Source organism: Castor canadensis, chromosome 12, assembly GCF_047511655.1.
Source record: "Castor canadensis chromosome 12, mCasCan1.hap1v2, whole genome shotgun sequence".
NCBI lineage: Eukaryota > Metazoa > Chordata > Mammalia > Rodentia > Castoridae > Castor > Castor canadensis.
This window is the reverse complement of record NC_133397.1, coordinates 96,871,539-96,897,962: the sequence shown is the minus strand read 5'-3', so window position 1 is coordinate 96,897,962 and position 26,424 is coordinate 96,871,539. Positions and strand designations below refer to the sequence as shown.

At 43.3% G+C, this 26,424-nt stretch overlaps 1 pseudogene; it reads right to left on the bottom strand.

Moving 5' to 3' along the window:
* Positions 1–4,174: 4,174 nt before the first annotated feature.
* On the bottom strand, positions 4,175–7,552 carry LOC141414738 (forkhead box protein K2 pseudogene; annotated as a pseudogene).
* Between the last annotated feature and the right edge of the window lie 18,872 nt (positions 7,553–26,424).

Genomic DNA, 26,424 nt, shown 5'->3' with positions numbered 1-26,424 from the left:
TGTTTGGGTTTATTTAATCACCTTTTAGGTATGAAAGTGGCTCCCTAGAGTCTAAAACAATCTAGACAAGAAATCGCGTCCCTAATTTGGAACAATTCCACGGCACAGTGCCACCAGCCTGCTCCTGCCTTCTCCCAGAAATCTGAGGCCAGTCTCTCCTGCTGCTCCAGCCTTTCTTACCACCTTGACACCATATCCACAACTCTCTCCTTCCTCCTCTTATTCTCACTATTTCTGCTTCTGTATCTTTATTTTTATTTTTTAATGTGTCACACACAGTAAGTATATAAATACTGCTGGTATATAGTATAGGATTCTTCTCAGTTTTTTTATGGTGCTGCAGATTGAACCCAGGATACTTGATCATGCTAGGAAAATGTTCCACTGTTTCAGTTATGCCCCATGCCCTCTGGGGTTTTTGTTTTTTGTTTTGTTTAAGACAAAGTCTCCTACTGCCTTTGCTTGCCAGGCTGTCCTCGCAATCCTTCTGCCTCCATCTCATAAGTAGTTGGGATTACAGGCATGAACCACCATGCCCAGCTAAATTTTTATTGAAATAATATAGGTACAAGGTGTCAGCTGAAAATAAAATCAACTCAGTAGAGAACAAAGAAAAATTGCATTTATTTGGGGCTAATTGGAATTTCAATTCCAGAAAATTCAAGTAATCTTGAAAGCATGCTAAGAGGTTTTACAAAAGGGCAACTGTTATTTTTATCCTTAAACTGCAAGGCGTTGGCAGTTACAACCCCTTTAGCTGGGAATCATGACTAGTGCTGGCAGAAGTTAAACCGTGAAGCAGAGTGGATGTGGTCTCGGTCTCTGGGTAGTTTGGGGAAGGGATCAGTGGCACAGAAGATCACAGAGGTTAATAAACAATGTCTCAGGGCTCTGTGGATTGGCCCAGGCCAAAGGTCAGCTCAGATCCAGCATAGGGGAAGGTAGGGCACATCTGCAGTCAGTTTTAAGATCCAACTGATGCTCTAACACCTGATGAACAAGGCCCCCCACCCACTTGAAGTGTCCTGAACCAATGAAACTCTATTTTGTCTTTCACTTTCTTTGACAAAGGTAATGAATGAATAACCAGAGCAGAGCTCATGGAGAGTAGCAGCCAACATTCCCTCCCTCACACCCAGGCCCTATCTATCCAGTCTGTTTTGTGCTTCTTCTCACTTCTCAGTAAGTCTTGTGGCACACCTTGCTTCTTGACTGACCCTACACACACATCTGAAAAACAACCTGGATTTAGTTCCCCTTTCACTCCTCTTCTCCACTGCAACATTTCTTCATTCATTTTTTTGTTCTTTTTTGTATTTTTTTATTAACTCATAATAATTGTGCAAGTTTATGAGATACAGTGTTTATTATTATTCTGTTTATATCATGTAATTAGCAAATTATGGCAATTAGCATAAATATCACTTTAACCAATTCTCATTTTTTTGTGATAAGAACATTCAAAATCCTGTCTTCCAGCTCTTCTGAATATAATGCAGAATATTATTTGTTGTTATCCTTCTGTTCAGTAGAACACTAGAGCTCATTCCTCCTGTCTGACTGTAACTTTGTAGTGACAACCCTTTCCCATCTCTTCCCCACCCTACTCTTCCTAACCTCTAATAACCACTATTCTACCTTCACCTTCTATGCCATCAACTTTTTAAGATTCTGTAGATGAGTGAAATCTTGCAACACCTGTCTTTCTGTGCCTGGACTATTTCACTAAACATATGGCCCTCCAGTGTTATCCATGGCATCACAAATGAAAATATCTCATTTTTGTGTATTGTATCACATTTTCATTATGCATTCATACACTGATGGACTCTTAGATGTCCAGTGCTGAGCATGTTAGAAGCCTTTCCTTTATTTTACCTTTTCTTTGAGCCATGAGTTTTTGCTTGAGTCCTTTCTTTCTGCCTGGAGACCTCCCTGGGTGAGACCTCCCATCTTCTGCCACAGTTTACTCTGGCTTGATCTACAGACTGGTCCCACTGTCAACATTCCAGGAATTTTTTTTATAGTGCTGGAGTTTGAACCCAGGACCTTGTTCATGCTAGGCAAGTGCTCTACCACTGACTTACTTCCCCTGATTCCATGGACTTTTCCTTGTTTTCCTGGAGCAGGACACTGTTTCCTTCCTCCATCGCTGATGGCTGAGGAGTGATTGCAGCAGCCACAGCCCCGGGCCCACTTAGCTGCTCAGATTCACTCTGTTCTTGTTTAACAAAGTGTTTGATCCATGAGGCAATTTGCTGAACAAAACAGATTTTGTCAAAGAAACAGAAATAAAGCCCAGAAAACAAAATGAAATGAAGTAATAAAGAAAATAATATAGCAGAGAAAAGCAGGATTTGACAGAGTCAGGATCAGAATGTGGCTACTGAAGAATGTTGTGCCAATGGGATCCTATAAGGAATAAATGATGATTTTCCTACAGAAGTTCCAAAGCGTGTTTCATTGCCTCCTAGTGTTGAAACATAATCATGATGCCTAAAGTCTCATTCCTTTATAGAGAACTTGTTCTTGCTGTTGTAATTTGATTTGATTTGATTTTTATTTTTGCTTTTTCCTTGATGGAGGTTTTACATAGACTCTAATATTCTGAAAACTCTACAATCATTCTGTGTGTGTGTGTGTGTGTGTGTTTGCTACAACTCCACAATTCCATTTTTGGACATCAACCCTAGAACACCCTCATCCCAGACCCACCCCATGCACCAGGATAAGTACAGTCTTGGGCCATATGACATTTTACATATACCCCAGTGATCCCATAAGATTACAATGGAGCTAAAAAATTCCTGTTCCCTAGTGACTTTGTTAGAGCCATGGTAACACTGCAGCACACACATTATTCTTGTGTTGGTAGTGATGCTGGTAGAAGCAAACCTACTGCACTGCCAATTATATGAAAGTGTAGCACACACAATTACTTACAGTATATCATACTTGATAATATCAAGTGACCTTGTGACTGGTTCAGGGATTTACCATACTATTCTTTTAGTCAATATTTTAGAATATACTTCTACTTATAAAAGAAAAGGTGTGGTATAAAACAGGATGCCCTATTATGCCCCTTAGCCTCATACATCTTGTGTTCACTGCATCTCTTGACTGCAGGAGGAGGCCACATGGAGTGATTGATCCAGACCCTCCAGGCTTGTGTAAGTGCACCCTAGGATGGTTGCTCAACAATGAACTTGCCTAATGATACAGTTCTCAGAACTTGTCCCCATCATTAGGTAACAGTACTACTGATTGGACTCTTTCAGGATGGAGCAAAAACTCTCATCTCTCCTTCTCTGCTCAGTTCCTCTTCTCTGTTATCCCTTCCTGGGACTCCCCTCAGTTGATGCCAGTGCTCTTAGGCTGCTCTTTTCTCCCTTGTGTTTTCAGGGAGGCATGGTGTGGAGAAGGTACAAACAGCTTCTCTTAGACATCTGTCCTATAACTGGTTGTTGAAAACCTACAGGCAGAAGGCATAGGGAACAATGTAGCGTTGAGTATGGAATTCCTGATGAATGTGCTGGGATGAGCTCATATACTTGCTGTGCCTGGTGTGTAACGTTCATCCACACTGATCACACTTGAGAGTTTCCTGTCTTCATTTCTCTGCAGGTTCATTTGGTCACAGACGTAATTTGATTGCTCTCTGCCTGTCTTCATGTTTCCTCTGAATTCAGCCATTTCTACATATCAGAAAAATCTCAAACCATAAACAATCAAATGTGTAAAAGGCTCAGAAACACATACCCTGCTTAGGCACAATGTTAAGACAAGTGTTTAACATATGATCTGTAAGAATTTTATTGGGCTATTTGAGTGTATTGAAATTATTAACTTAATTTGAAAATGATTTAGTAAATCAGTGTTCAGAATGGATCCTTCTTTAGAAGCACCCATAGGTCATTTGCTAGCCTAAATAAATTAGAAAACACTGCTCTTGTATGTTTCAAGTTTGTTTCCGGGTGGGATAAACTGTGAAAACCAAGCATACTGAACACAGGGGATGCATTCTTGGGGGTGTAATACAGAGATGTTCTTCTTGAACGACCCAGCTGCTTTTAGCTGGAACATTTTTCTTAGTGTTGTATCTCCTAACTAGAATTGCTTGTTTCCGTCCCCACCCTGACCCCACCCAACTCTCCAGAAATAAGAACACTGCTTTCCTTGGTTTCTTCCTAAACTTACTCTCTCTCAGTCGCTTTATCTATCCACCTTCACTGTTCCTGCACATCCTGACATAACCCATGTCCCTTCCCCACCCCTTACCCAAAGTCCATCTACATAGGCAGACCTTCTTCATTCACTTCAGGGGATGTCACTAATTCAGCTATTACTTTCCATCTCTTATTTTGAACTCAACTCTATCTCCCTTTTATCATAACATTCTATTGCAATTTGGCATAGATATACCCTTTATATTTTTTTAACCACAAAAAGTACTTTTATTTTTTATTCTGCTGAAAGCAGGGTGTATCTGGCTTCTCATACTAAAACATTTATTCTTAGATGATTTACTTAACTACTCTCATACATTGTTTTGGTAGCTTAGGCTGCCCATGTTTGGACTTTAAGTTAGAGTATGATGATTCTCTTTTCCACGATGCAGTTCTAGTTCATCTTTTTAATCATTTAGTCTGCACCCATACTCCTATCTATTACTTCCATTTAATTCTTTGCAGTAGTTTGTTTCCTGATTGCAATATTATGTCCTTAAAAGAAAGGATTTTTAAGTTGGTCCTTGATCTGTTTTAGGAGTGGGAATGTTTATTCCTATTCCTTTGGTTTCCCTGGGGAGGAGTTTCCCCTCCACGCTCTTGGTTTCTGAACCTCTCTCACATTACTCCCCACAGAGAAGTGAGTGTCTGGGATACAGACTTGGCCAGATTCTTTCTCTGACCAGGTTTCTGCCCCTCTCCCTTGCACCACTAGGAGGCAGCAAGGAATGAAGGGAGTCAGCTAGCCATGCTACCAATATAGCATATAAAATGAGGTATTTGATCTCCACTGGGCTACCTGTATGACAACTCAACTGGTTCTGAACTTGGATTCTAAACACCCACAGTCTGTTAAATTCTCTCATTCTTGATCCTTGCCCACCTGACATAACTTTAGAATCAATGCACTTCTTTTTTACTTAAGAGTGGGAAATTATGCCAGGGACAAAGTCAATAAAAAGAGACAACAAAAACCAAGAAAGAGAGCACATTCATGCAGCTCAGATGTGTTGCGGCCTTTGTTTCTGCTCTGCTGCTCCCTGGCCTCACAGGTGTGCCATATGGTCTGCCATACACACTGAGGAGGGGATGATAATTCATCAGGCAACTGTTCTAGAAATGTGCAAGCATCCTAAAAGAGCACCACCTGGATGTCATAGGACAGACAGGAACAAACCATTCCATGGTCTGAAAACATACTGAATCAAACAGAATGACATTGGTTCTTTTCTCCAGATGAATCCATATGAAAGGTCCTGTGATTCCAAAATTTCCAGAGTAGAAATGGAGTGATATGTAATATCGAAGACCCCAATATTTTGTAAAAAAAAGTACACCTCAAAATATTCTAATTCCACATGTGAACAACAAAATACCATCTTATCTCCTGTGAGAGTGGTAGGTGGCTCCAGCTCTTTCCCCTGGAAGGTAGCCCAGTCCAGCAAGATCCACCTGCACTGGTGCTGACAGCACAGTCCTCACATAAGGCTCAGAACCCAGGAAGGATGATGAGATCTTGGCCATAGTTTAAAGCTGAGCCCATAAGTAGCAGCCCAGCAGTGCTCTGCAGGAGACACCACTTCAGGAACCAGGATTACTGCTGTGACTTTGTTTAAGTATGACTTCTGTCTTTATATTAAGGAGTTTTAAGCCCTGGGTTTGTGTTTTCAGTGCTCAGAAGTGAAGTACAACTGCACGGCCCTTCACCCACTGAGAAGATCCTTTTTCAGAATGGGTGAGAGGCAGCATCTCCTTTTGGCAGCACAGAGTTGATGTTTTAAATAAGAAAAGCTCTCTTAGCACTAGTTTTGATCCCATTTTTCCTCATGGCTGCTGGTGGTGTGCCACACTAAGGGCAGTGATGATGCTCTCACCACCTGCTGTTTTGATCCTCTTGAGCTCAGCCCCTCAGCCTGGTCACTGCTCTGATGCTTTTTGGACAGAGATGTCAAGGCATGGGTGACCAACACATGTAGAGGACTTGCTGTTACATCTTTCATCTGGCTGTGCATCACAGTAGGGATTGGTACCTCGTGAGTCCCATTTTGCATCATAGTTCTTACTGGAAGCTGGTGTTGACCTAGCGATGCCTGTTGTACTAGGGTGACTATCTGGACAGGGGTGCCCTGTGAGGACTTGATGATCCAGCTAGCAGTGCCTAGTGTAGCATAACTAATCACAAAAACAGTTCTACTTTCACTATGACTTCTCTGAGGTCTCCATTCTCTTTTGGTTCTACTTTAGAACTGACCACAGCTTGTCCAGCAACTGTATATGTGTTTTCTGGGGCCAGTCCAGTCACACTGGTGACTTACACCACTGGCATCTGGTAGATGACATGGATTGTCAATAGGACAGGTGGCTGGACATGGTCACTGGGGTCACAACAGTGTAGGTAATGGGCTTAATTATTTATTGAGGGTGGCTGCTGCTGCTGGGTGGTGATAAAGAGTGCTGACTAGAGCGAAGCAACGGTAGTGTGCTCTGGGTAAACCTAGATGACAGAGTTTGAGTTGTGAGGCCCTGGCTTAGACTCCAGGGGAACAGTGCCTTTCCCCAACAGGCTCTCAGGGATGCAGGCACTGCTGGAATGAGCAGAAAGCACTCCCCGTGGTTGGGAGAGGCCAGGCACTCCTAGGAAAGGGCAGTCCCAGAGGGATTTCTAAAGTAATGCAATCCCCAGGCTGTCTTTTCCTAAGGGCCAACTGTCAGTTTGCTCTCAGAGGCAGTAACTGTTCTCCAGGAGGATACTTTGCCTGGTGTTTCCTGGAAATGCCACACTAGGATGAAGAGAGAGAGAGAGATAGTGGTTTAGAAACAGATTGTAGCAGATGGAATTCTGCCAACCCTTGTCCACAGTCCTATAGGATGGATAATTTTTAGCAATGCATGTGTAAATTCCATTTGGGGTGAGTTGTTTGTCAGGAGCCATTGTAATTGCTTCAAATATCAATTGTGCATAGGTGATAATATAATTGTAAATAATCATACAATAATAATGATGATGATGGCTAATGTTTATTGAATACCAACTGTGCTGTGTAATCTCGTGCATTAGTGCATGATCCTCAACAACTCTCCAAACAAGATCAATCTTTTGTAAGTCTCTTTTACCTCACCCCAGAAAAACTGGATTTAAGTGGCATCCGTCACCTCACAGCGCAGGAAGCAAATTCATACTCTAGTCTGCCTGGCACCAAGCCCATGCTTGGCCCCTCGTGCTCTGATTCTTAAAGAAGCTGAGTCGTAAAATGACTCCACACCTTCCTCATAGCAGCCACCCTCTTTCTGCTACTCCACTCCTCCAGTATCCTCACCAGCATGTCTGCTAGTTCCTTCCCACTCCCTGACCATATCCTGTCAAGAGCTCAGAGCTCCTACACACTTTCCCTCATATTAAGTGTTATTATCCCCATTTTAAAGATAAAGAAGCTAAGGCCCAGATAGGCTCAGTACCTTGCCTTAGATAACAGTGTTAGCAGTAGGACTTGTATCCATAATTGCCTTGCTGCAAGTGGCATGGCCCTAACCATTATGCTGTACTACTGATAATAACAGTGTATGTAACCCTCAAAAGCACCTTATTATGCAGAGGAAGGAGCACAAGGCTCAGAGTTAGGAAACACAAGTCCAGGTCTGTTGTTTTGCTAATAACTTTCTTTGTTCTTGGATAAGCAATCTCACCTCTTTATGCCTCAGTTTCTTCATCTGTGAGAGGGAGTAGATAAGCCAGGCAATCCTTAAAAACCCTTCTTTGTACTAAAACTCTGTAAAACAAATCGAAGAAAAATATGGGAAAGATTTGCAGAGGGAGGCTACATCCATAAGCAGTCAGACCCTGGAGGGCCAGCTCCTGAGGACAACGCCTGAGTGTCCTAGGTGGACAGGTCCAGCTCCCATGGCTCTGAACAGAACCTTACAAGCTGCTTCAAACAAGAGAAAAGAGGTCTCTGTTTGGCCCCAAGACTATTCATGTTTTTCAGTTCTCTGCCTTGTTTTGGGGGAGTTCAATGCCCCAACTTGTGTCCTTAAAACTGCAGGTGCTTTCAAAAAGATTTCATAAAACCTTTCAGCCAAGCAAATACTAATTCATGCTTTATTGGATGGAAATCACCATACTCTGGGCAGGAGGAGCCCAGCATTGCCACTTATGAAGAGCCAATTTGTAGGTGACAAGGACAAGTCTCCCCCAGTGGCCTTGTTGGTTACAGGTAAAGATGTGAGGCCACATAGGCTGGGATGCACCATTCCCAATCACACAAATGACTCCTTTCCCAGGACCCTTAGCAAAGATGTCACTACATCCCAGCAAGTTTGCAAGTGTGCAGTCTGAATGTCAGAAGAAGACAGCCCTGAGGGCAGCAGCCACAGGAACTTGCAGCTCACAATGCTTACCTGACCAGCAGTGGGCAACATTAGAATCATTCAGGAGCCTTGGGAAATACATCAACTCAAGCCTGGTGCCTGCTGAGGCAGAATCTGCACTTCCATAAGGTTGTAGGAAGCTCACTTGATTGGCATGGAAGTCTGAGAAATCCAGGACTGGCCTTAGCTCAGCCCAACTAGGCTGGCACCAGAGATCTGCCACATTCCTCTGCTGGACCTCTGGCAAGTTTCCAACCTGAGCCTTGTCTGTAAAGTGGAATAAGACTTCCTATCTCATAGGGGTGTTTGGAGAATCAAGTGAGATCACATATATAAAAGGACTTCAAACAGGATTTGGCACATGGTGATTAGGAAATAGGAGGTCCCTGCCTCCAAGAGTTCCAGAGACTCTAAGTGGCAGGAATGAACAAGAGCCTCTAAAATGATACCCTGCAGACATGAACAGATATCTGCACATCAATGTTCACAGCAGCACAAAAAGGTTAAAATGACCCAAGTGTCTATTGATGGATGAATAAATGAATGGACAAAAGGCAGTATATCCATGTGATGGAATATTTATTCAGCTTTGAAAAGGAAGGAAATTCTGACACGCATGCTACAACATGGATGAAACATGAAGGCACATTATGCAAGTGAAACAACAAGGCAGTCACAAAAAAAAATATAACCACTGTATGATACTACTTATGTGGTCCCTAGAATAGTCAAATTCAGAGACAGGAAGTAGAATGGTGGTTACCAGGGGTTAGGGTAGGGGAAATGGGGAGTTAGATCTTAATGGGGACATAATTTCAGTGTGGGAGGGTGAAAATACTCTGGAGATGGGTGTTGCTGATGGTTGTACAACAGTGTAAATGTATTTAATACTCCTGAGATGCATATGTAAAAATGGTTGGGATGGCAAATTTTATGTTAGGTATTTTACTAGGATTTAAAAAGATGATTTACTGACATGCTTTACAAGCCTAAGGAGAGCATTGTAGCCTCTGAAACCAGAACAGGCTCAGCTCCTTAGCCTCTGAACCCAGATGGCTGGAGTCAGCCTGGCCCTCTCTCCAGTTCTCCCACACTTACCTGTATTTGCTGCATCTCACATGCTCCCCAAGGACCATCTTGACCCTGGAAGCTGTTACCACCACTCTGAGAACAGAGACAGAGCTTCTGTTTCATGGGAAATATCTAGAAATTCTCCCCAAGTCCCCTCTTTCCTCTTGTTAAAATTCAGGGCATTTCCTTGCCTCAGCTTTGTGAACTCTCTTACTTCTTTGGATGCCTTACCTAATAAGCAGAAGGTGGATGTTCGACATTTAACAAGCTGATTCTTTTATGCCCAAGGTACACAAGTTCAGGCATAGGCATCCTGCCACACAGGCTCTGAGGGCTCGACTGTAGCTCCTAAGGTCTGCAAGGGCAAATTCTCCCATCTGTCTTCTCTTCCACCTGAAGGTTTCATTGTCCTTTTGCCAGAATTCCTGTATCCTCCACCATTGGAGAATCAGACTCCTTGAGAGAGAAAACAAAACATGAAGACAGTTAGTCTGGGTTATTGAGGTCAAGCAGGTCAGGCACTTACCCCTCCCTATCCTCAGAATTAGGAGTGCCTTCCTGTGTTGTTCTAGACAGTCTCTCAAGCCTCAGCTCCTTCTCCTTGACCCTCATTGGCACCAAATGACGAAGCCGAACCCCTTTTCTCCCACTGAGGGGGTGGAGATGAAAGACTACACTCTTTTTTTAAGAATCCTGTGGGGACATCACTGCTGCAACAAATCAGCTTGGTCTCAGGCCAGTTCATGTAGAAATTTCTAGGACTCTAAAAGACTAGTGTGTTAGCTTTTCTGCTGCTGTGACAAAACACCTCAGATAATCAGAAAACTCAAAGAAGAGTTACTTTGGCTCATGGTTTCAACATTTCAGTACATGGTCACTTGACTCATTGTCAAGTTAAACCATTAAGATAGAACACTGGGCCCAGGAACATGTGGTAGAGCAAAGTCGCTCACTGCATAGCAGCCAGGTAGCAGACAGGTGTGTGTGTGTGTGTGTGTGTGTGTGTGTGTGTGTGTGTGTCTGTGTGTGTGTCTGTGTCTGTGTGTGTCTGTGTGTCTGGCTACACACCCACTGACCTAACTTCCTTTCCTGGGCTCTACCTCCTAAAAGTTCTACCACCTCCTGATAGTACCACAGCTGGGGACCAAGCATTTTGTACAGGGGCCTTTAGGGGACATTTAAGATCCAAACCATAATGACTAGAAAATCTGTGTCAGTACCATCCCTGTCCTAAAGCAGAAGGCTCTGGCTTTCCTGAAGAGTTGTAGCTGCCATCTGTACAAAGTCAGTGCCATTGGCTCTGTAGGTGTCTTTTTCATTTGAAAATAAATCTCCCTAGTTCTTAGTCTCCACATTTTCACCAGCCCCTCAGCACGTCAAGATTTTCCTATATGTTTTCTAGTATCAGTAGCCCAGAAAGGTTCAGTGGATAACCTGAAGGTAGTACTTTGGAGAAATGAAGACATACTGGCACCTAGCAATTCCATTTTCTACTTAAGATCCTTGAATTGTAGGTTTTCCTCCAAAAGAGGGTCTTGAGTGGCAACAGAAGAAGCCATAGGTGAGCTGACTTGGGGACCAGAGCTGTGCCAAGAACCAAACTATTAAAGCTCCATAGAGATGAGTTTTGCAATGGAAAGGTCTAGAACACCTGCAGGGAAAGGGAGGCACACAGCATTCAGGTCATGGTCAAGAAAATGAAGCTCTGGCATGGGCAGACTGTTCACTATGAAGCTAGGCTGTCTACTACACAGGGGTTAAATTTGGGGTTAGGGAAGCACGGTGCAGGGAATGTAGAAATTTGAGGAAGTTGAAAATGTTTTGGCAAAACTGCTGAGGAAAATGAGAGAGGCAAGGACTGAGAGGGTAGAAAGAAATTAGCATGGAAAGTATTTATGGTGGGACAATGGCAACTAATGTGGACAACAGGATGGAGGGTCTTCCAATAATCAAATATAAAATTACCATATGGTCCAGCGATCCCACCTCTGGGTGTCTACCAGAAGAACTGAAAGCAGAGTCTTAAAAAGATATTTGTGGAAAAGCTGAATGAGATGGCTCAGAAGAGGAAAGAGGAGAGAGGAAGGCTGTGGATGTTTTGCTGAGAAGATTTTAAGTTCTTTTCTGGATTCCAAGATGGCGGCTAGAGGGAGGAAGCAGAAAGCATGCCTCCTAAAGTGAAATCTTGGAGAGACGCTGGAGACACACCTTGCAGGCAAGGCCACCAAGAAGAGGCAAAACTTGGACTCCTCCACACCTCCAGCCTGCACAGAGCATCTTCATTTCATGTTGAATGGAGAAATCAGGAGGGCCCCTGGGCCGCCAGACGCCGGCGCCCAGACGGCTTGGGAAGACACAGACCACAAGGTGAGCTAAGTGGTATGCGGTACTTCCACAGACAACCCCAGGCCAGATCAGCATAGCCCCCTGGACAGACGGACCCCCACCCAGGGAAAAAAGAGAAACTGAGTAATAAGCAATAAGAACAATAAAGACATGTAGCAAAGAGGGTGGGGCGCCCTGAGCGCTGAAGATGGGGGGAAGGGAATCCTCCTGGAACAGTAAATAAACAAGCTGGGCCTGGCTGGAGAGGGCAGGAACGGTGGCAAGCGCCCAGCAAGCAGGAGTGGGAAAGCTTGTAAAAGTGGCAGAAGGAGGAAAACTCCACAGGAGAGGGAGGAAGACCCACTTCCCATGGGAGCTATAAACAAACATGCAGGCCTGAGAAAGCAGGCGCAGTGTCACCTCCCCCAGTGTGCTTGGAAAGGGGAAAGCTTGTAGCAGTGGCATCACGCAGAGGAGAACTGAGTAAACAAAGCCTGCGGGGCCAGGTGAGTGCTAAGCTCACCTCAGAGATCTGCATAAATAATTCCACCAGCAACAGTAGGCTGACAGCAGTGGGAAGGCAAGCCACAGCCGCAGATAGCCATTCACAGACCTGACTGCAGACTCTTTTTTTCCTCTCTCCCTACCTTTGATGAAAAAACAACCGAACTACACCTGCATGCTGAAAAAATACTGAAACTGTATTGGATTTGAACTTGGGACACTTTGTGGGGTTTTCTTTTTTTTTGTTTTGTTTTGTTTTGTGTGGTTTTGTTCTATTTTATGTTTCCCCTTTGATGAGACAACTACAGAACAACATCTGAGGAACCATCTCCAGGATTGGAGGCTGAGGGATAAACACCAAAATTATTAAGTCTGAAACTTCATTGCATTTGAACTTGGAGGGTTTTGTTTTGTTTTGTTTTTATTATTTATTTTTTATTTTTTAATTTAATTTTATGTTTTTATATATTTTTTTCTTTCATTTACTTATTTTTTTATTTTTATACTTATCCTTATTCTTTTTATTTCTTATCTTCAATCTTCTCTCTGTCTCTCCAATGCCTTTTCAGCTTATGGTTGATTAGTACACTGTCTCTCCCTGTTTATATCTTTGAAACTTTTTTGTTTCTTTGTTTTGTTTTGTTTTTCTACTTGATTATTTGTTTTTCCCTTTTCCTTTAACTTCTTTGCTTTCCATCCTCTTCTAGTCTAATATAACTAGTGCTATTGCAACAAGTCAGAAAATACTTAATTGCACATAGTACAAGGACAATAACAACACCAAAGGCAATGACAGGAAGACAGAAAAAACAGGGAAACAAGCTTCCCCACAGCAAAAAATGAGTATAGGAACCAGAGGGAAAAGAAGAAAACAGATACTCAGATCCAGACTCCAACAAAATGAAGATAAACTATGTCAAGGAACCCAATGAAGCCCACAAGAATAATTTAAAAGAAGACATACTACAGGTACTCAATGAGAATTTTATAGACATGATACTGGATATGGTCAACCAAAATGTACAGGAGACACTCAAGAAATTCCAAGACAATAAAAATACAGAATTTGAAAAGCAAAAGAAGAAATAAAGGAAACCATAGAAGCACTGTATAAACACCAAAGTGAAACAGAGAACACAATTAATAAAGAGATAAATGAACTCAGGACAAAAATAGACAACATTAAAGAAGAAAAGTGCCAGGATATGGAAAACCTCAGAAAAAAGAACGAAACAGAATTGCAAAACAAAACGGAAGGCCAATCCAGCAGAATAGAACAAACAGAAAACAGAATCTCAGAACTCAAAGATGAAATGGTAATTAAAGGAAAAACCAAAGAAATATTAACTAAATAACTCAAGACCTGTGAAAAGAAAATGCAAGAACTCACTGATTCCATCAAAAGACCAAACTTGAGAATCATGGGCATCGAAGAAGGAGAAGATGTGCAAGCAAAGGGAATGTGTAATATATTCAACAAAATAATAACGGAAAATTTCCCAAATCTAGAGAAAGATATTCCCATACAGATGCAAGAGGCCTCCAGAACACCAAACAGACCAGATCAAAATAGAACTACCCCATGACATATCATCATTAAAACAACAAGTTCAGAAACTAAGGAAAGAATATTGAAGGCTGTAAGAGAGAAAAAACAAATAACATACAAAGACAAACCCATCAAAATCACAGCAGACTTCTCAACAGAAGCATTAAAAGCAAGAAGAGAGTGGGGTGAGATCTTCCGGGCAGTGAATGAAAATAACTTCAACCCCAGGATACTCTATCCAGCAAAACTATCATTCAAAATAGATGGAGTAGAGAGATTCCAAGATGGCGGCTAGAGGTAGGAAGCAGAAAGCGACCCTCCTATAGTGAAATCTTGGAGACACACTTTGCAGGCATAATCACTGAGAAAAGGCATAACTTTGACCCCTCCACATCTCCAGCCGGTGCAGAGAATCTCCACTTCATGTTAAATGGAGAAACGAGGAGGGCCCCCGGGGCCGCCAGTGGCCGGCGCCCATACGGCTTGGGAAGACACAGACCAGGTGAGCTTCGCGGTACAGCGGTACCCCCACAGACAAGCCTGGGCCAGAGCAGCATAGGCCCCTGGACAGACTGACCTCCACCCGGGAAAAAAAGAGAAACTGAGTAATAAGCAATATGAATAGTTAAGACACGCTGGAAAGAGGGTGGGGCACCCTGAGCGCTGAAGATTGGGGGAAGAGAATCCTTCCCAGGACTGTAAATAAAGAAGCCGGGCGGGCCGGAGAGCCTCTGGCGGGAGCAGGGCGTGCGCCCAGCAACCAGGAGTGGGGAAGCTTTTGAGAGGAGGGAAGACCCACTTCCCATGTGAGCTGTAAATAAACATGGTGGCTGGCAGGAGCAGTAGCACTGCCCAGTAAGCAGGAGCAGAAAAGCTTCTGAAAGTGGCAGTGGGAGGAAAACTTCAGAGGAGAGGGGGGAAGACCCACCTCCCACAAGAACTGTAAATAAACACGCAGGCCTGACAACGCGGTGGCAGTGTAACCTTTCCCAGTGCTTGGAAAGGGGAAAGCCTGTAGCAGAGGCTCCTGCACAGGAGAACACTGAGCAGACAAAGCCTGTGGGACGCGGTGAGTGCTAGCTCACCCCAGAGATCTGCATAAATAATGCCTCCAGCTACAGGCTGAGAGCAGCAGGCAGGCAAGCCACAGTTGCAGATACTACTCTCAGAACTGTCCCCAGATGCTTTTTTTTCTTTTTCTCCCTACCTTTGATGAGAGAACAACCGAATTACACCTGCAAGCCGGAAAACTTACTGAAACTGTATTGCATTTGAACTTGGGACACTTGGTGGGGCTTTTGTGTGTGTGTGTGTGTGTGTGCGTGTGTGTGTGTGTGTGTGTGTGTGTGTGTAGTTTTGTTCTACTTTATGCATCCCCTTTGATGAGACAACTACAGAACAACATCTGAGGCACCAATTCCAGGACTGGAGATTGAGACGGACACCCAAATTATTAAGACTGAAACTGCATGGCATATAAACTTGGAAATTTTTTGGTTTTTTTTTTTTAATTTTCTATTTTCCATTTTATTTTAATTCAATTTTATATATAGATATTTCTTTCATTTACTTATTTTTTATTTTTTTCATCTTTGATTTTCAATCCTCTCTCTGTCTCTCTAATGTCTGTTCAGCTTACTGTCAATTAGTACACTAACACTCCCTGTTTATACCTTTGAAACTCTCTTGTCTGATACCTTGTTCTGCTTTCTCCCTCTTGTCTGTATATTTGTTTTCCCCTTTTCTTTAACTTCTTGCTTTCCATCTCAGCTCACTCTTCCATTCTAAATATTACCACTGTTATTATTACAAGCTAGAAAATACTTAATTGCACACAGTACAGGGACAGTAACAACACCAACAACAATGACGGGAAGACAGAAAAAACAGGGAAACCAGTTTCCCCAAAGCAAAAAATTAGTACAGGAACCAGAGGGGAATGAAGAGAACAGAAACTCAGATCCAGACTCCAACAAAATGAAGATAAACTATGCCAAAGGACCCAATGAAGCCCACAAGAATAATTTAAAAGAAGACATACTACAAGTACTCAATGAGAATTTTATAGAGATGATACTGGATAGGGTCAACCAAAATGTACAGGAGACACTCAAGAAATTCCAAGACAATAAAAATACAGAATTTGAAAAAGCAAAAGAAGAAATAAAGGAAACCATAGAAGCACTGTATAAACACCAAAGTGAAACAGAGAACACAATGAATAAATGGATAAATGAACTCAGGACAAAAATAGACAACAAAAAAGAAGAAAACTGCCAGGATATGGAAAACCTCAGAAAAAAGAATGAAACAGAACTGGAAAACAAAACGGAAAGCCAATCCAGCAGAATAGAACAAACAGAAGACAGAATCTCAGAACTTGAAGATGAAATGGTAATTAAAGGAAAAACCGAAGAACTATTAATTAAACAACTCAAGACCTGTGAAAAAAAATGCAAGAACTCACTGACTCCATCAAAAGACCAAACTTGAGAATCATGGGCATCGAAGAAGGAGAAGAGGTGCAAGCGAAGGGAATGCGTAATATATTCAACAAAATAATAATGGAAAATTTCCCAAATCTAGAGAAAGATATTCCCATACAAATGCAAGAGGCCTCCAGGACACCAAACAGACCAGATCAAAATAGAACCATTCCACGACATAACATCATTAAAACAACAAGTTCAGAACCTAAGGAAAGAATATTGAAGGCTGTAAGAGAGAAAAAACAAGTAACATACAAAGGTAAACCCATCAAAATCACAGGAGACTTCTCAACAGAAACATTAAAAGCAAGAAGAGCGTGGGGTGAGATCTTCCGGGCACTGAATGAAAATAACTTCAACCCCAGGATACTCTACTCAGAAAAGCTATCATTCAAAATAGATGGAGCAATAAAAGTCTTCCATGAGAAGCAGAAACTAAAACAATATGTGACCACAAAGCCACCACTACAAAAGATTCTGCAAGGGATCCTGCACACAGAAAGTGACACCCAACTTAACCATGAAAAGGCAGGCAGCACCAAACCACAGGATAAGAAAAAGCAAGACAGTAGAGAGTAACCTCAACTTAGGTACACACAGTCAAACCTTCAAGCAACTAAGACAACTAAATGACAGGAATCACTACATACCTATCAGTACTAACATTTAATGTTAACGGACTTAGTTCACCCATCAAAAGTCACTGTTTGACAAAATGGATTTAAAAGGAAGGTCCAACAATTTGTTGCTTACAGGAGACCCAACTCACTGACAGAAATAAGCATAGGCTTAGGATGAAAGGCTGGAAGAAGATTTACCAAGACAATGGCCCCCAAAAACAGGCAGGAGTAGCAATACTTATCTCTCACAAAGTAGACTTCAAATCTACATTGATCAAATGAGAAAAAGAAGGACATTTCATACTAATGAAAGGGGAAATAGACAAAAAGGAAATAATAATTATCAACCTATATGCATCCAATGTCAATGCACCCAATTTCATCAAACATATCCTGAAAGACCTAAAAGCATATATTAACTCTGACACTGTGGTTGTGGGAAACTTTAACACCCCATTATCATCAATAGATAGGTCATCCAAATAAAAAAATCAATAAAGAAATCCAAGTTCTAAAATATACAATAGATCAAATGGACCTACTTGATGTCTACTGAACATTTCATCCAACTTCTACACAATATACATTCTTCTTAGCAGCCCATGGAACCTACTCCAAAATAGATCATATTCTAGGGCAGAAAGCAAGCCTCAGCAAATATAAGATAACAGAAATTATACCATGCATACTATCTGATCACAATGCAATAAAACTAGAACTCAACAACAAAAGTAAAGACAAAAAACATGCAAACAGCTGGAAACTAAATAACTCATTACTTTTGAACAATGGTCATTGATGAAATAAAAGAGGAAATTAAAAAGTTCCTGGAAGTCAATGAAAATGAAAACACAACCTACCAGAATCTATGGGACACAGCAAAGGCAGTCCTGAGAGGAAAGTTTATAGCCATGAGTGCATATATTAAAAAGACTGAAAGATCCCAAATCAATGACCTAATGATACATCTCATACTCCTAGAAAAACAAGAACAAGCAAATCCCAAAACAAATAGAAAGAGAAAAATAATAAAAATAAGATCTGAAATCAACGAAATAGAAACCAAAAAAACCATACAAAGAATTAATGAAACAAAAAGTTGGTTCTTTGAAAAAATAAACAACATCGACAGACCCCTGGCAACCTGACTAAAATGAGGAGAGAAAAAACCAAAATTAGTAGAATCAGGAATGCAAAAGGGGAGATAACAACAAACACCATGGAAGTCCAGGAAATCATCAGAGACTATTTTGAGAACCTATATGCAAATAAATTTGAAAATCTTAAAGAAATGGACAGATTTCTAGATACATATGATCATCCAAAACTGAACCAAGAGGATATTAATCACTTGAATAGATCTATAACACAAAATGAAATTGAAGCAGCAATCAAGAGTCTCCCCAAAAAGAAAAGTCCAGGACCTGATGGATTCTCTGCTGAATTTTATCAGACCTTTAAAGAAGAACTGATATCAACCCTCCATAAACTGTTCCATGAAATAGAAAAGGAAGGAAAACTGCCTAATTCATTTTATGAACCAGTATTACACTTATCCCTAAACCAGGCAAAAACACCTCCAAAAAGGAGAACTATAGGCCAATCTTCTTAATGAACATTGATGCAAAAGTCCTCAACAAAACAATGGCAAACCGAATTCAGCAACACATCAAAAAGATTATTCACCACGACCAAGCAGGCTTCATCCCAGGAATGCAGGGGTGGTTCAACATACGAAAATCAATAAATGTAATAAACCACATTAACAAAAGCAAAGACAAAAACCACTTGATCATCTCAATAGATGCAGAAAAAGCCTGGATAAGACCCAACACCATTTCATGATAAAAGCTCTAAGAAAACTAGGAATAGAAGGAAAGTACCTCAGCACTATAACAGCTATATATGACAAACCTACAGCGAGCATTATACTTAACAGAGAAAAACTGAAACCATTCCCTCTAAAATCAGGAATGAGACAAGGATGCCCACTATCTCCACTCCTATTTAACATAGTACTGGATTCCTAGCCAGAGCAATTAGGCAAGAAGAAGGAATAAAAGGAATACAAACAGGTAAAGAAACTGTCAAAATATCCCTATTTGCAGATGACATGATCCTATACCTTAAAGACGCAAAAACTCTACTCAGAAGCCCCTAGACACCATCAATAGATACAGCAAATTAGCAGGATATAAAATCAACATAGAAAAATCATTAAGCATTTCTATACACTAATAATGATAAACTGAAAAAGAATATATGAAAACAATTCCATTTACAATAGCCTCAAAAAAAATCAAATACCTAGGTGTAAACCTAACAAAAGATGTGAAAGACCTCTACAAGGAAAACTATACACTTCTGAAGAAAGAGATTGAGGAAGACTATAGAAAGTGGAGAGATCTCCCATGCTCATGGATTGGTAGAATCAACATAGTAAAAATGTCTATACTCCCAAAAGTAATCTACATGTTTAAAGCAATTCCCATCAAAATTCCAATGACATTCATTAAAGACATTGAAGAATCTACTATTAAATTTATATGGAAACACAAGAGGCCACGAATAGCCAAGGCAATACTCAGTCAAAAGAACAATGCAGGAGGTATCACAATACCTGACTTCAAACTATATTACAAAGCAATAACAATAAAAACAGCATGGTACTAGCACAAAAACAGACATGAAGACCAGTGGAACAGAATAGAGGACCCAGATATGAAGCCACACAACTATAACCAACTTGTCTTTGACAAAGGTGCTAAAAAAAATACTATGGTGAAAAGACAGACTCTTCAACAAAAACTGCTGGGAAAACTGGTTAGCAGTCTGCAAAAAACTGAAACTAGATCCATGTATATCACCCTATACCAAGATTAACTCAAAATGGATCAAGTATCTTAATATCAAACCACAAACTCTAAAGTTGATACAGGAAAGAGTAGGAAATACTCTGGAGTTAGTAGGTATAGGTAAGAACTTTCTCAATGGAATCCCAGCAGCACAGCAACTAAGAAATAGCATAGATAAATGGAACTTCATAAAACTAAAAAGCTTCTGCTCAACAAAAAAAATGGTCTCTAAACTGAAGAGACCACCCACAGAGTGGGAGAAAATATTTGCCAGTTGTACATCAGACAAAGGACTGATAACCAGAATATATAGGGAACTTAAAGAACTAAATTCTCCCAAAACTAATGAACCAATAAAGAAATGGGCAAGTGAACTAAACAGAACTTTCTCAAAAGAAGAAATTCAAATGGCCAAAAACCACATGAAAAAATGCTCACCATCTCTAGCAATAAAGGAAATGCAAATTAAAACCACACTAAGATTCTACCTCACCCCTGTTAAAATAGCCATTATTAGCAACACCACCACCAACAGGTGTTGGTGAGGATGTGGGGAAAAAGGAACCCTGTTACACTGTTGGCGGGAATGTAAACTAGTACAACCACTCTGGAAAAAAATTTGGAGGCTACTTAAAAAGCTGGACATCGATCTACCATTTGATCCAGCAATACTACTCTTGGGGATATACCCAAAAGACTGTGACACAGGTTACTCCAGAGGCACCTGCACACCCATGTTTATTGCAGCACTATTCACAATAGCCAAGTTATGGAAACAGCCACGATGCCCCACTACTGACAAATGGATCAAGAAAATGTGGTATCTGTTTGGCCAGTGGGCAGCCACCCCATGGCAATCAGGGACTCTCCGCTCAATTTTTCACACCACCCCCTCCTTCCTTTCATGGTTTCCATGGCAACTCCGGGGCACAATGATTATGGCGCCTGGCAATTAGAGGCTTCATGGTTACCATGGCAAGTTCCACGCCTGGCAATTGGAGACTTCCCATTTCACCCTCCTCCTTCCTCTTCCCCTCTAATTACTATGGCAACTCCCACTGGTGGGCAATGGGTCCTGACCTATCCTACAGATCCATATTACCCTGAGCTCCTCCCCACCAAATCTTGACCTATCCCGACACCCCATAATACCTTAAGCTCTTGACTTCACCCAAGCTATAAAAACTGGGCTGCCATTTCTAGGGCGTGACTTCTCCGGCCCTGCTCTTTGGGACGGTGAACCTTGCGCGAGAGCGCGCTCCCAATAAATCTTGCTTTAAGCCTGTTGCATTATTATTTTGCTCCAATTTGGCCTTCCCATCTGTGTTGACCTAACACTTGGTGCTGAAACCCGGGAGATCCAGAGGGAGGTAGGCCCCATTGGTGTAACTGAGTCAACCCGCCAAAAATACCTCCAACAGAAGGTGGCCCTCCAAACCCAAGCCTTGGTTGCAGCTCTGCGGCCGGCTAGACCACAGCCCCATGTCGAAGGAAGAACCCCAAACCTCCCATCAGCCCCTCCGGGGGCCTGCTTCAAATGTGGCAAGGAAGGCCACTGGGCTCGCCAGTGCCCCAACCCAAGACCTCCAACTAAACCCTGCCCAAAATGCAAACAGGTGGGTCACTGGGGATCGGATTGTCCTGGACAGGGCTTACCCACTGCGGCTCCTCGTGGAGGGTCAGCCCCACCAGACATCCAGATCCCCGACTTTCTCGGATGGCAAAAGATTGACAATGCCTTGATTCGGGGACCCCAATTACCCTCACCGAGCCCTGGGTTATGCTCCAGGTAGTGGGTAAGTCCATCTCCTTCCTCTTGGACACAGAGATTACTTATTCTATACTGCCTGCCCACTCGGGTTTAACAGTTCCTTCATCGGTCTGTGTCATGGAAATTGATGGCTCTCCCTTCTGCCCATACAAAACTCTACCCCTCCCTTGCTTTGCTGGAGGTATACTATTTGTACACTCTTTTCTTATCATCCCATCCTGTCTTGCCCCACTTTTAGGTCGAGATATTCTAACAAAGCTTGGGGCCTCCATTAACCATCCCTCCCCACCTACCAGAACCTCTAACTTCCCACTCACTCCTTCTGGCCTCAGCCAGCCACCTAGCCCCTTCGCCTCCTAAACCTGCTCCACCCACCTTTCCTCTTCCAGTCAACCCCATTGTCTGGGACATCTCAGTCCCAGTTGTGGCTACACACCACCCGCCCATCCACATTTCTCTTAAGGCCCCTAACCAATATCCCTGTAGACCCCAATTCCCTATTTCAGAAACTCATCAAAAAGGCATAAAAACAATAATTACCAAACTCTTAAAATCAAGGTCTCCTTATACCTATAAATTCCCCATGTAACGCGCCTATCCTTCCAATAAAAAAGCCTTCTGGGTCCTACAGATTAGTCCAAGACCTATGCATCATAAATGAGGCTGTTATCCCCATTCAACTGTTGGTCCCAAATCCATATACAATCCTCTCCAATGTCCCCCCTGATACTACTTGCTTTTCTGTCCTTGAGCTCAAGGATGCCTTTTTCACTATCCCCCTCCATCCAGACTCCTACTTCCTCTTTGCCTTTACCTGGGAAGACCCGGACACTCACCTTACCCAACAGCTAACTTGGACAGTTCTTCCCCAAGGCTTTCATGATAGCCCCCACTTCTTTGGTCAAGCTCTGGCTCAAGACCTAGTCATGTGTAATACAAAACCCAGTACACTTCTACAATATGTCGATGACCTCCTTCTGTGCTCCCCTTCCCAGCAGGACTCTGAAAAGGGAACAGCCAACCTCCTTAACTTTCTAGCCTCTAAGGGATACCGGGTCTCCCCAGCCAAGGCCCAACTCTGCTTACAAGCTGTTACTTTCCTGGGCTTCTTTCTCACCCCCACCTCAAAGGCACTTACCATGGACAGGGTCCAAACCTTAAAGGACCTCCCTCTTCCTAATGATGCCCAAGAAATTTTATCCTTCTTGGGCTTCATTGGGTTTTTCAGACACTGGATTCCTAATTTTGCCTCATTGGCCCACCCACTGTACCAGGCTGCCAAGGAGACTCCCACTGGTCCACTCATCTCTCCGTCCATGGTCCATCGCCATTTTTCTTCTCTCAGGGACACCCTCCTTCAGTCTCCTTGGCCCTCCTAAACCCTTCCAAACCATATCATTTATTTACAGATGAAACTTCTGGAATAGCCAAAGGGGTCCTTACCCAAATATCAGGCCCTATTCACCGACTAGTCGCTTACCTCTCCAGGCAGCTGGACCCCACTGTCAGGGGCTGGCAGGCGTGACTCTGAGCTCTTGCAGCAGCAGCCACCCTCACCAGGGAGGCTCTTAAGCTATCCCAACTACAACCAATAACTGTATTTTCCCACACAGACTCGCTGACCTCCTCACCCATTCCTCTCTCTCTCTCATTGGAGCTTCCCACCTACAGACATTTCACCTCCTATTCATCGACAATCCTGATATAACTCTCACTACTTGCTCCCCACTCAACCCTGCTACACTGCTTCCCACCCCCCTACCAATAGCCTCTAACCCAACCCATTCCTGTCCTGAAACAGTGGAGAGTCTCATGACCCCCAGGCAGGATCTTACCGACTCTCCCTTACCTTCTCCTGACCTCACTATGTTTGTGGATGGGAGCTCCATCCTAGATGACCAGGGAGGCCGCCAAGCTGCCTATACCATAGTCACCATTGACCCTCCTCAGGTACTGACAGCAACTTGCCTCCCCCTGGGAACAACACCTCAAAAGGCTGAACTCACGGCTTTAACCCAGGTGCTCACCATTGCCAAAGATAAAACTGCTAATATTTATACTGACTCTAAATATGCTTTCCTTATAGCACACTCTCATGCAGCCATCTGGAAGGAGAGGGGCTTCTTGACCACACAGGGCACCCCAGTGGTCAATGGACCCCTCATTGCCAAACTATTACAAGCTCTACAGCTCCCAAAGGGGGTTGCCATCATCCATTGCAGAGGACACCAGACCTCCAACGACCCAGTGGCACAAGGAAATGCCTTTGCGGATCTAACGGCCCGAAAGACAGCTGAACAGTCAATTCCCCCACCTATCTTTTCCCTCTCTTCTAGCTTTACTCCAAAGTATGAGCCAAAAGAACAAACTACTCTCCTCAAAGAAGGGGGAATTATGTCCTCCAATGGGTGGATCTTCAAAGACAACTGTCTGATCCTCCCCTTGGGCCAGACAACAGAGGTCATCACTGCTATCCACAACTCACTACACACAGGCCCCAAGGCCCTTCTCTCCCTCCTGGAACCCTTGTTTCATCCCAGGGGCCTCCAATCCACCATCTGTCGGGTCCAGGAGGTCTGCTTTGTTTGCTCTCAAGCAAACCCCCACGGCGGACTCCATCTCTGCCAATCCCTCCACCAACTCCATGGTAGCCAGCCCAGTGAAGATTGGCAGATCGATTTCACTCATATGCATAAACACAAAAAACTCCGATACCTTCTTACTTTTATTGATACTTTTACAGGGTGGATCAAAGCCATTCCTACAGCCACAGAAGGGGCTACAGTCATAGCAGACACTCTCATCCATCACATCATTCCCCGTTTTGGCCTTCCACAAAGTCTCCAGTCAGACAACAGCCCCGCCTTCATCTCCAAGGTCACTCAACTAGTCTGTAAACACCTGGCCATCACATGGAGACTCCACACCCCATACCACCCCCAATCCTCAGGTAAGGTTGAGTGGGCCAACGGCCTGATCAAACAACAGCTCACCAAGTTGTCCCTGGAGCTCTGGCTCTCCTGGGTTGAACTGCTGCCCCTGCCCTCACTTGCCTCCGAGCGGCCCCTAAGCAGCCAACTGGCCTAAGCCCCTTTGAGCTGTTGTATGGCCGCCCCTTTCTCCTTTCCCACACTTTCCCATCAAGCACACCTCCCTTAATAGGATACTTACCTTACCTCACTCTCCTCCACTCCTTGCTCCGAGCCCACGCAGATCGCTACCTACCCCAATCAGATACTGTTCCACCAGACTATGGCCCCTGTCTCCAGGCAACAGTGTTCTTCTCAAGCAGCTACATCCAAAGTCCCTCCAACCCAGATGGATGGGACCATACACTGTCATCCTCACCAATCCCTCAGCGGCGAAACTTCTGGGACACCCTACCTGGTACCACCTCACCCGCCTTAAGCTTCCACCCAACACACCTACCAAAATTTGGCAAGTTACACCAATGGGGCCCACCTCCCTCCAGATCTCCCAGGTGGGGGACACTCTTAATGCTGATCCTAACCCTTCCCCCAACCCTATCTGAAACATCTTCCTCTTATCTTTGGAGATTCAGGATCCAAGAAACATATACAAAAGACAATAGGGTGGTCACCTGCCTCACCGACGCTGGGGATTGCCCCTCCAGGGGGTGTAGCAGACCGCTCACCCTCCAGTTTCAGCACTCCTTTACCAACACATATGGAACAGGAAGTATAAATCTTGGTTATTTCTGTTTTACATTCGATCAAACCAAACCATACTGTCAGGAGGGGGCCAAATGGGTTGAAGAATATGGAGGATGTCCATATTGGTCCTGCAAAATTCATTACATTAAGTTCAACACTGGATCTCACTCAGGTAACTCGTTGGAAGCTTCCTATGATGGCTCCCAGGTACACCTTTACATTCCTGACCCCTGGAATAATAGATGGGCAACTGGGGTGACGGCCAAGGGATATCAACCTGGGTATGACACACATCCCTCAACAACCTTCAAAATCTGTAGGCTATATGAATGAGTAGTCCCCCAGATTCTCAGTGTACTAAAGGACCAGGCGAAAGCCACTAGGGAAGCAGAAAACAGCCTTCAAAACAAAACCCGGAGAGACCCTATCTCCTGGCTGTCCCTGGCACAGGAAGGTGCCCACTTGTTAAATAGGTCATGCCTGGCCAATGTAACTAAATGTTTCCTTTGTGCCGCATTGTCCAGGCCCCCACTCATAGCTGTTCCTTTACCTGGGCCATTCCCATCAAACAGGTCAGCCTCCACAGCCTCCACACCTCCACCTGCCCCCATCGTGGGAACCCTCTTATATAGAGATCATCTATCCCTACAATTGCCCTTCTGCTACTCTGATCCTGGCCAACTATGTAACACCACTAACTCTACCATATCAGATTCCCTCTAGGCCCCTCCAGGAGGCTTCTTTTGGTGTAACAGCACACTTTCAAAAAATCTTACCCAACAGGCCCTAACTTCCCAGGTTTGCTTACCTGTCTCTATGGTTCCCCAGCTTACTATGTATGGAAAAGGAGAATTCTTCCAACTCATAGGCCTTACATCAGGGACCCAGCCCTCACCTCCACTTAGGACCAGGAGGGCTGTCTTCCTGCCTGTCCTTGTGGGCATATCTTTGGCAGCCTCAGTGGTGGCTACC